Source organism: Grampus griseus (genome assembly GCF_964374135.1).
Source record: "Grampus griseus genome assembly, chromosome: 15".
Lineage (NCBI taxonomy): Eukaryota > Metazoa > Chordata > Mammalia > Artiodactyla > Delphinidae > Grampus > Grampus griseus.
Genome location: NC_139009.1, coordinates 28,227,007 through 28,237,088, shown reverse-complemented (window position 1 = coordinate 28,237,088; position 10,082 = coordinate 28,227,007).

The following is a 10,082-nucleotide window of genomic DNA, read 5'->3' as shown; positions in this document are numbered from 1 at the left end:
TTTTGATTGAAATCATAAGGGAAGAAAGCTAAATATAATTTATTATGCTCCATTCACCAATGCAGACAAATGTAATACATTTATGAGGTAGTCTCATTAATATAGTTAAAATTTCATGGATAAATAACTCTATCAGGAGCTTCTGACAATTAACTAGAAAAATCACACGGAACAGTCATTTCTCAATGAGGCAAGATTAAATGTTAGCATATTGCAAAATCTCACACTGATATTTATTTGGGAATATAAAGAAAGTTTCCCCTTTCATTTATGGATTTATAGATATACTTGTGAAGATTACAATAGAAAAGAATTCTCCCTTGGCTAAAGGAAAACATGTAATTTAAGTTGAGGTGTAATTTATACTATATGCTGCAATTGCCTGAATTTAATGAGAAAATAAAGTAAATTCCAATACACTTTCCTGGGAATCATTCCAGCTCTCAATTATCTGTTGCATTGGATGCCAGGAAGCGGCTGTTCATAGAAAGATGGCCCAAAGTCCACATCTACACATACAAGTAGGTTGCTTTCATAGTAGCATTATCTTTGATTACAAAGAAAGTGAACTGATGTTATTATATATATTTGCAGAGATATATCATGCAGGTACCATGTACATGCAACCGGGACACCTAAGAACATAAAAATTACAAATATAAAAAAATCATACCAATATAGCAGAAGGAGTAACACTCCCAAACTCATTCTATGAGACCACCATCACCCTGATACCAAAACCAGACAAAGATGTCACAAAGACAGAAAACTACAGGCCAATATCACTGATGAACATAGATGCAAAAATCATCAACAAAATACTAGCAAACAGAATCCAACAGCACAGATCCAACAGATCCAATCCAAAGGATCATATACCATGATCAAGTGGGGTTTATCCCTGGAATGCAAGGATTCTTCAATATATGCAAATCATCAATGTGATACACCATATTAACAAATTGAAGGAGAAAAACCATATGATCATCTCAATAGATGCAGAAAAAGCTTTCGACAAAATTCAACACCAATTTATGATAAAAACCTTCCAGAAAGTATGCATAGAGGGAACTTACCTCAACATAATAAAGGCCATATATGACAAACCCACAGCCAACATCGTCCTCAATGGTGAAAAACTGAAACCATTTTCACTAAGATCAGGAACAAGACAAGGTTGCCCACTCTCACCACTCTTATTCAACATAGTTTTGGAAGTTTTAACCACAGCAGTAAGAGAAGAAAAAGAAATAAAAGGAATCCAAATCAGAAAAGAAGAAGTAAAGCTGTCACTGTTTGCAGATGACATGATACTATACATGGAGAATCCTAAAGACTGTACCAGAAAACTCATAGTCAATGAATTTGGTAAAGTGGCATATACAAAATTAATGTACAGAAATCTCTTGCATTCCTATACACTAATGATGAAAAGTCTGAAAGAGAAATTAAGGAAACACTCCCATTTACCATTGCAACAAAAAGAATGAAATACCTAGGAATAAATCTACCTAAGGAGACAAAAGACCTGTATGCAGAAAACTACAAGACACTGATGAAAGAAACTAAAGATGATACAAACAGATGGAGAGATATACCATGTTCTTGGATTGGAAGAATCAACATTGTGAAAATGACTATACTACCCAAAGCAATCTACAGATTCAATGCAATCCCTATCAAACTACCACTGGCATTTTTCACAGAACTAGAACAAAAAGTTTCACAATTTGTATGGAAACACAAAAGACCCCGAATAGCCAAAGCAATCTTGAGAAAGAAAAATGGAGCTGGAGGAATCAGGCTCCCTGACTTCACGCTATACTACAAAGCTTCAGTAATCAAGACAGTGTGGTACTGGCACAAAAACAGAAACACAGATCAATGGAACAGGATAGAAAGCCCAGAGATAAACCAATGCACATATGGTCACCTTATTTTTGATAAAGGAGGCATGGAGAAGAGATAGCCTCTTCAATAAGTGGTGCTGGGAAAACTGGACAGCTACATGTAACAGAATGAAATTAGAACACTCCCTAACACCATACACAAAAATAAATGCAAAATGGAGTAAAGACCTAAATGTAAGGCCAGACACCATCAATCTCTTAGAGGAAAACATAGGCAGAACATTCTATGACATAAATCACAGCAAGATCCTTTTTGACCCACCTTCTAGAGAAATGGAAAAAAAAACAAAAATAAACAAATGGGACCTAATGAAACTTGAAACCTTTTGCACAGCAAAGGAAACCATAAACAAGACCAAAAGACAACCCTCAGAATGGGAGAAAATATTTGCAAATGAAGCAACTGACAAAGGATTAATCTCCAAAATTTACAAGCAGCTCCTGCAGCTCAATAACAAAAAAACAAACAACCCAATCCAAAAATGGGCAGAAGACCTAAATAGACATTTCTCCAAAGAAGATATACAGATGGCCAACAAACACATGAAAGAATGCTCAACATCATTAATGATTAGAGAAATGCAAATCAGAACTACAATGAGATACCATCTCACACCGGTCAGAATGGCCATCATCAAAAAATCCAGAAACAATGAATGCTGGAGAGGGTGTGGAGAAAAGGGAACCCTCTTGCTCTGTTGGTGGGAATGTAAATTGATACAGCCACTATGAAGAATAGTATGGAGGTTCCTTAAAAAACTAAAAATAGAACTGTCCGGAGCATTTTAAAACCACATATATTGCCATTGCAGTTTAGTTACTAAATTCAAGATTTTGATACTGAATTCAAGACATTAAAAATGTCATCGTTTAATGTTTTTATATTGTGTCAATCAATACCAGTTAGTGCTTGCTTTGGCAGCACATATACTAAAATTGGAACCATACAGAGAAGATTAGCGTGACCCTTGTGCAAGGATGGCACACAAATTCGTGAAGTGTTCCATGTTTTTTTAACAATAGCCAGGTCATGGAAGCAACCTAAATGTCCATCAACAGAGGAATGGATAAAGAAGATGTAGTACATATATACAATGGAATATTACTCAGTCATAAAAAGGAATGAAATTGGGTCATTTGTAGAGACATGGATGGACCTAGAGACTGTCATACAGACTGAAGTAAGTCAGAGAAAAACAAATATCATATATTAACACATATATGTGGAATCTGAAAAAATTGGTATAGATGATCTTATTTACAAAGTAGAAACAGAGACACAGATGTAGAGAACAAATCTATGGATACCAAGGGGGAAGGAGGAATGGGATGAACTGGGAGATTGAGATTGACATATATACACTATTGATTCTATGTATAAAATGGATAACTAATGAGAACCTGTGTAGCACAGGGAACTCTACTCAGTGCTCTGTGGTGACCTAAATGAGAAGGAAATCCAAAAAAGAGGCGATATATGTGTGTGTGAATAGCTGATTCACGTTGCTGTACAGTATGAACTAACACAATATTTCAGAGCAACTATACTCCAATTAAAAAAATCAATACCATTTAAAATTTTAACTTGTATGTCTAACATATTGGTTATCTTTTTTAGTTTTGTGCTTGTTAAATTTGAAAAGCACACTTTCCTACTCTTTGCATAGGTCACTGCAAAAAATATTGACCAGAATTAGACCAAGGGTAGTTACCCTGTTAGAGATTTACTTTAGGTAGTACTGCATCATTCATCAATATTATTAACATGCAATTATTTAAATAGTGGCTAATCTGGGTACCATACAGTTAGTTGTATCAGCTCTGGTTTTGAGATAATGAGATTTTATGCTCTGGCCTCTGGTCTGAGGCTAGTACGGAAAGAGGTCTATTTGTGTTATTCTTTCTCAAAATAGAAGACCTGGAACCAAAAAACACAACCACTTTAATGCCACAGCAAATTGTGAAAAGTCTAGTTAGTTTCACAAATCTTTACCTGTGACTTTCTAAAATCAAATTAGGAAGAAGGCAAGGGCAAATGTAGTACAATTTTAGTTTATAAAAAATGGTTAAAAATTTGAAAAAGCAGGCATATTTTCTCTACCATAATAATTATGGGAAAATCTCTCTTACTAGTAATGTCTCAAAATTTGCTTCTTAAACCATTCAAGAAGATTATTTTTATACCTGCCTTCTGGAGTGATTTATTTTTGAAGGGTGGTAAATTGTATATTTACGTGTTTGTTACCCGAACAATGAACAGTTTCTCCACATTGTGTTTTGCTGCCAAATTAATTTATTTAGTAATAGATAAACTTTCTGTGTCAATTAGGAATCCTGGTTGAAGGATCAGACCCTGACTGGGGAATTTACTGGAATGATACTAGTGGGGAGGGAAATATTCATGAGAAGGGGCAGGTGGTAGGTAGGTAGGGGTGCTGTCTAAAGAGTCAGGGGCATAGCAAGCTGTCCACAGCCAGAGTGACCAGAAGCAGCCATGAATGACCGCCAACTGCACCTCTGTCTTCTCACCCTCCTCGGGATGGAATTCAGTGTCTTGAGAGTTGGCTTCTGATTGGCCAAGCTTACATCATGAGCTTTCTCCCAGCTATATCCTGGAGAAGAATCTGTTCCTCTTTTCTTTCATAGTGAAGCCCGATTGTATTAATTTTCCAGGGCTGCAGTAACAAAATACCACAGACTGCGTGGCTTAAGCAACGGAAATTTATTTTCTTGCAGTTCTAGAGGCTAGAAATCCAACATTGAGGTGTCAGGAGGGTTGGTTCCTTCTGAGGGCTGTGACGAAAGAATCTTTTCCAGGCCTCTTTTCTTGGTTTGTAGATGGCCAGCTTCTCCATGTATCTTCACTTAGTCTCCCCTCTCTATGTGTCTGTGTCTAAATGTCCTCTTACAAAGACAGCATTCATATTGGATTAGGGCTCACTCTAATGATGCTATTTTAATTTATATCTTTAAAGACCCTATCTCCAAATATAGTTACATTCTAAAGTACTAGAAATTAAGACATCAACACATGAATTTGTGTGGGTGTGTGTCGGAGGGGCACAATTCAGCTTATAACACTGGCATTGCTCTTCCATTGACACAGTACAATGTGCAACTTACCCCGAACAAAAACTGGGTTGCTCTTACAAAGAGGGATGGCTTCGGAGCAGCTAAAAAATGGTAAACATCATTCTACGTTTTTTTTTTGTAACCATATTTATGGAAATTAATTTTTATTCCTTTAAATTGCAAGAAAATACTATGTACAGAAAACCTGAAAATCTAAAAAAAATCAACCACATGTAATATTCAAGGTTGGTAAGGGTACAAGAAAATGAACATGTCCTCTCTACTGGTGGGAATGCAGGCTTTTATATGCCTTGCTATCATTCTACTTTTATACACTGCTGAAGTGGAGTTGTGTCACTTAAACCTCTCTTCAAGAAAAAATTTGCTGTTCAGGTGCAATAAGTGCAGTTAGCAATTTCCTGCTGTTATTGGCTTCAGCTTTCAAGCTATGGCTCTGCTCTTTTCGGGCAGCCTCCAGCCAATGAGTGAGCATGGCAGGGGGTACTAGGGCCTGGCCATTTCTGTCCAATCCTGACCTCCTCTAATAGGCACTCTTTGCTTCAGAGCTGCCTTTTAGTTTGTCTAAGACTTGGTCAAATCTACATAGTGATCTGAGCTTTGTTTTCTCGCTGTCTTTATTTTTCATAATTCTTTGTTACTCCGTTCATGGGTTTGCAAATCTTTGTGCTTTTCAGTGATGTAAACCTTGTGGTTTTAATGTAATATTTGTTTTCTTTCATTATCTTATCCTTAATGACATCATGGAAATTTTGTTGTATATTTTTCTGAAATCGGTTAAGTTATATTATTGGCAGTTCACTATCTTCAAGCCTAATTTGGGACTCCTTAAATTAGTGACTCATTTAAGGCCCAGATAGAAAGTAGGGGAGAGAGATAGAGATAGAAAACAGGGAGATGTCTCCCTCTGAGTATTTGTATGGTAGAATATAAAACTGAGGGACTATTGGTGACCGTGGTCTGTGCTATGAACTTACGAGCAGAAGAAGGACTGAAGTTAGAAGAGTCAAGCACAGAGAGAAAAGTAGACTGAGAGAGGGAGAGTCTGTTCTGGCTCCTTACAGAAGGACTAAAGGACTCTTTGGTCCGGTCAGGGATAGGGCATCCGGTCCCAGCTCCATTTCTGAGTCTAGGCTGATCTTCACTCTGGCTTTGGTGCAACCCTCTAGAAGTCTTCTAATGAATTCCCTTGACTTTGCGTCTATTAGTTTAAATTGGGTTGCCATGTTTTGCAACTCAGAAAGTTCTCTCTATCACAGAGCGTCAGCACTTTGCATAACATAATAGGCACTCAGAAAATTTTAGTAAAATCTACACGTTGTTGCATTTTTTAGGTCTTTCAACTATGTCTTCTTGGTGGTCACAAAACTTCTTTTATTGTTTGAATTTATACAGTCTGAAGCTATAGATACGTGATAATGCTAAGCGCAGTGTTCTGCAATCTGTTGTCACTTATGAAATATTAGCAAAAATAATAACAGGGATGGGGGAGAGAGACTATTGGACTACTATTGGACTAAAGGAAAAAATTTCCTCTTCATTAAAGAATTAGATTTTAGGTAAAGAATTTTTGTTTATCTGAAGAGTTCATTTTCCAGTTATTCTTTGGTAGGGCAAGGTTTTAGGTTTACAGTGGGGCAGGGGAACTAGACAGAAACAGCTTCCCTAACTGAGCTCTGAATCTGTACATAGACCAGCAGAGAAATTGTCAATGGAGTTCAAACTGAGAAGAAGGGTGGCATTCTTTTATTTGGATGTGGTCCCTAGGTCACCTGAGAACATGGGTTTCTTCATGTAGTCCCAAAATGGGACGTAATATTCCGCAGAGAACGCTAGAGGCAAAAATTCAGAGGAATTAAAATTGGTAGACGTGGATGAGTCTGTTCTTAAAATGATCTAATGGTCCATATATACTGAAACCTAGGTCTCTGAGGATAAAAGTGCTTAGTTTGACCTCAGACACCATGAGAGCATCTTCTGTCCTAGGTAGCAATCCAGGGTATCTTTCCTTCCCTAGCCAATATCAGGCTAGATTTCCTCTTCACTAAGAGATGAGCTTTGATTTTCGCCCTGCTTTTTCCAGGTGTTTCACACTCATATGCTGATCTGGAGCCTTCATGTTGATCCCTGAGGGCAGGCCTCATCTTAAATATGATTTAGGGGATTGACTGGAAGTCCATGCTCTGACCATAGGTCTTGGAGTCACCTTCCAAGTTCTCTGAGATGGCTCCTCAGCATCTTGGCAGCAACATCTTATCCTTTTTAATCTTGTCACTCTGTGCAACGAGGCATAGGGGTCCTGAACTTGTTCTCCTGATCATTTTGTTGCCATTAGGAAATGAGTGAGCTCTGCCTTTCTGCCTTTTTTCAGCTGTTGTTTTTAATGATTCCCGACTTCCTCTCTGATCCTGGAACCTGTGAGTGGAAAATGTAAGACTATGAAGAATAGAAGCTGGTGGTGTTTTCCAAGTGCATATGCAGGCTGTATTTCATCTATTAATTCATGATGATGGTGCCCACAAGGGCCAGAGGGATCCTCATATCATCTCCAAGCCCTTTTAACAGGTGACAAAAACCAGATCTTATAATTAACAAAGAAGATAGGGTTTTCCATATATAGCCCATGCAGCTCATACCCAGGGCCTGTGAGATTTCTGATGGAATTCTCTCTCAATTATTATAATGAAGCTACATGGTTAATGCTGTCACTTGGACATTGATAGAAAAAAATGTGTGCTTGACTAGGCTCTTAAGTGTAATGTCTAAGACAAGATAATTGCAAGCACATCTTACTAATTCTTGATTACCTATTAATGGAAGAGAACAAGTAGATGGTTTATTTTGGAAAAAAGTGAGTAACACATCATTCTGCAGTGCCAATAGCTCATACAAGCAATGGGAAAGAGTGGTGGACACAGGGCTTTGGAGCTCCTTTCCTCTGACTTTCAGTGCCAGTTCTGACCCTTTCTGATGGTGTGACTCAACCCCTCTAAACTGGTGATAGTCTTACCTATCTCATAAGGTTTTTTTGCTAGAATTACATATGATAATACCTATAATTTAAAAATATTTATAGTATTACATTATAAATCCAAATATTTGTAAAAACATCTTGCATATTGTTTGGTGCCTGATAGAGGGTAATTTATTCATAAAAACTTCTTGAGCACCTACACTATATACAGGCAGTTTGCTAGTGCAGGGGATGAGAGGACAGATAAGTCACAGTTCTTGCTTCCAGAAGGTTACAGTCTAATCAGAGAGAAAGATATATAAATAGACATTTTTAGTGCAATGTGGTGAGGGCAATCACAGAGAAAGACATAAGGAAGTTAGAAGCACAGATGAGAGACGTGTAACAAGGCTGGAGGTGGAGGTGAGATCAGGGAAGTCTCTGGGAATAAATGCCTGAGCTGATAGTGAGCCAGAAAATAATGAATAAAGATGAGATATATCCATTTGCAAGATGATATCACATTCAATATTATATGAGTTTACTTTTTATTTTCTTTAATTCACATTGAATCACCAACATTTTTCATATTTTTGGTCAATTATTGGTGGTTCCAGGACTCAATTTGTTGGTGTTAGGGAAGGAGGAACGAAATTTATGGACCATTGTGGGTTTATAATTGCATATTAAAATTCTTCACATTGGTCTTTAAAAGACCAGCCAAAAGACTAAGAAGAAAAAAATAAGACTAGAAAGACATTAAAAGTGGGAAATATCAGGTGTTATGAAATTAGACTCTGGGAAGTATAAACTGGAGGGAAAATTAAGGCAGTAAATATTACTGGTATGTCCACATACCAGTAATCTTGCTTTCTTGGGGTGGAAGCTGCCTAGCAACAGAGGCACCACTAGGCCCACTCTCCACAACTGGTCAGCCGTTTAAGGCTGGAGTTGTTGAGATCAGGGGTTACAGTTTAGGCCCTCCCTGGTTTAGAGCAGTTTACGGATTATTTAAAACTAAGTGCTTTAAAGTCCTGGGACACGCAGGACCCAGAAGACTCAAGGCAGAGAGCTCTGGGAGTTGGTTAATAGTATGCAGCTTTGTTGCCAGTTAAATAGATTTTTGTGGACTAACCTTGGAACTTTACCATCTTTATAACTTTTGACAATGGGTAAATTCATTCTAACTACCAACAGGCGTTCAGAACACAATCCAGCCATAAGATAGAGTAACTTAACCATGTCTTTTTCAGGCCTTGAGGTAAGTCTATGGAAGTCTGGAGTTTGTACCTAAAATTCGTAAATGCCATTTAGTGATTGTTTCTTCATTTTTGTGCTCTGTTGTTAATACATTTCCTGAGTATTGCATCTCTAGAATCCTCTCAATGCCTTTTCAATTAACAATTTGGTTGAATAAAAAGTCAAGTAGCATTTATGGGATTAAGTGTATAGGGCATTTTGCTGAGTAGGTTTATAAAATAGAGTTCTGAATTTCAAGATGCTTGCACCATAATATCATTCCAAGAACAAACCAACCCTTGGGCCAGGCCTTCAGGAAATCCAAACATCTGGATTAAAAAATATGTCAGGAACAATCAATCATCCAGTTTTGTCAACATGATGCCAAAGACCTAGATTATTGAAAAGATTTCCAATCAGATGTTATATAGTCTGTGGATGTACCTAGAATCAAAACTAAAAACACACACCAAGGAATAACATGCATCAACAGTTTTCCATTTGAGCCCATTGCATACATTTTTGCTTTTTGAGCTGGAACAAGGAGAAAGTTAAGTTCAGAATTTATGCAGATGATGGAGGTTTTTTTCCTTACAGTGACCTGTAAGATAGTCATTAAAGAATAACTAAAGAATATTTAAATAGTATGTTGAAAACATACTAGGTGTTAGCAGAAAGCAATATAGAATTTTGGCGGACTCTATGTAGACTGTTTATTTGGGATTGTACAAACTGAGAAGCATTTAGTCTTTTACAGGAAACAAATGGAATTTTTTGGTGTTGTTTTAGTTTAAAAAAGCTCTATTTTCGAAATGTTTTAAAATGTATTTATTTTATAATAAAGCAAAAATACTTTTAAGTGCTAACAGCTACCATTTATTGAGCACTTA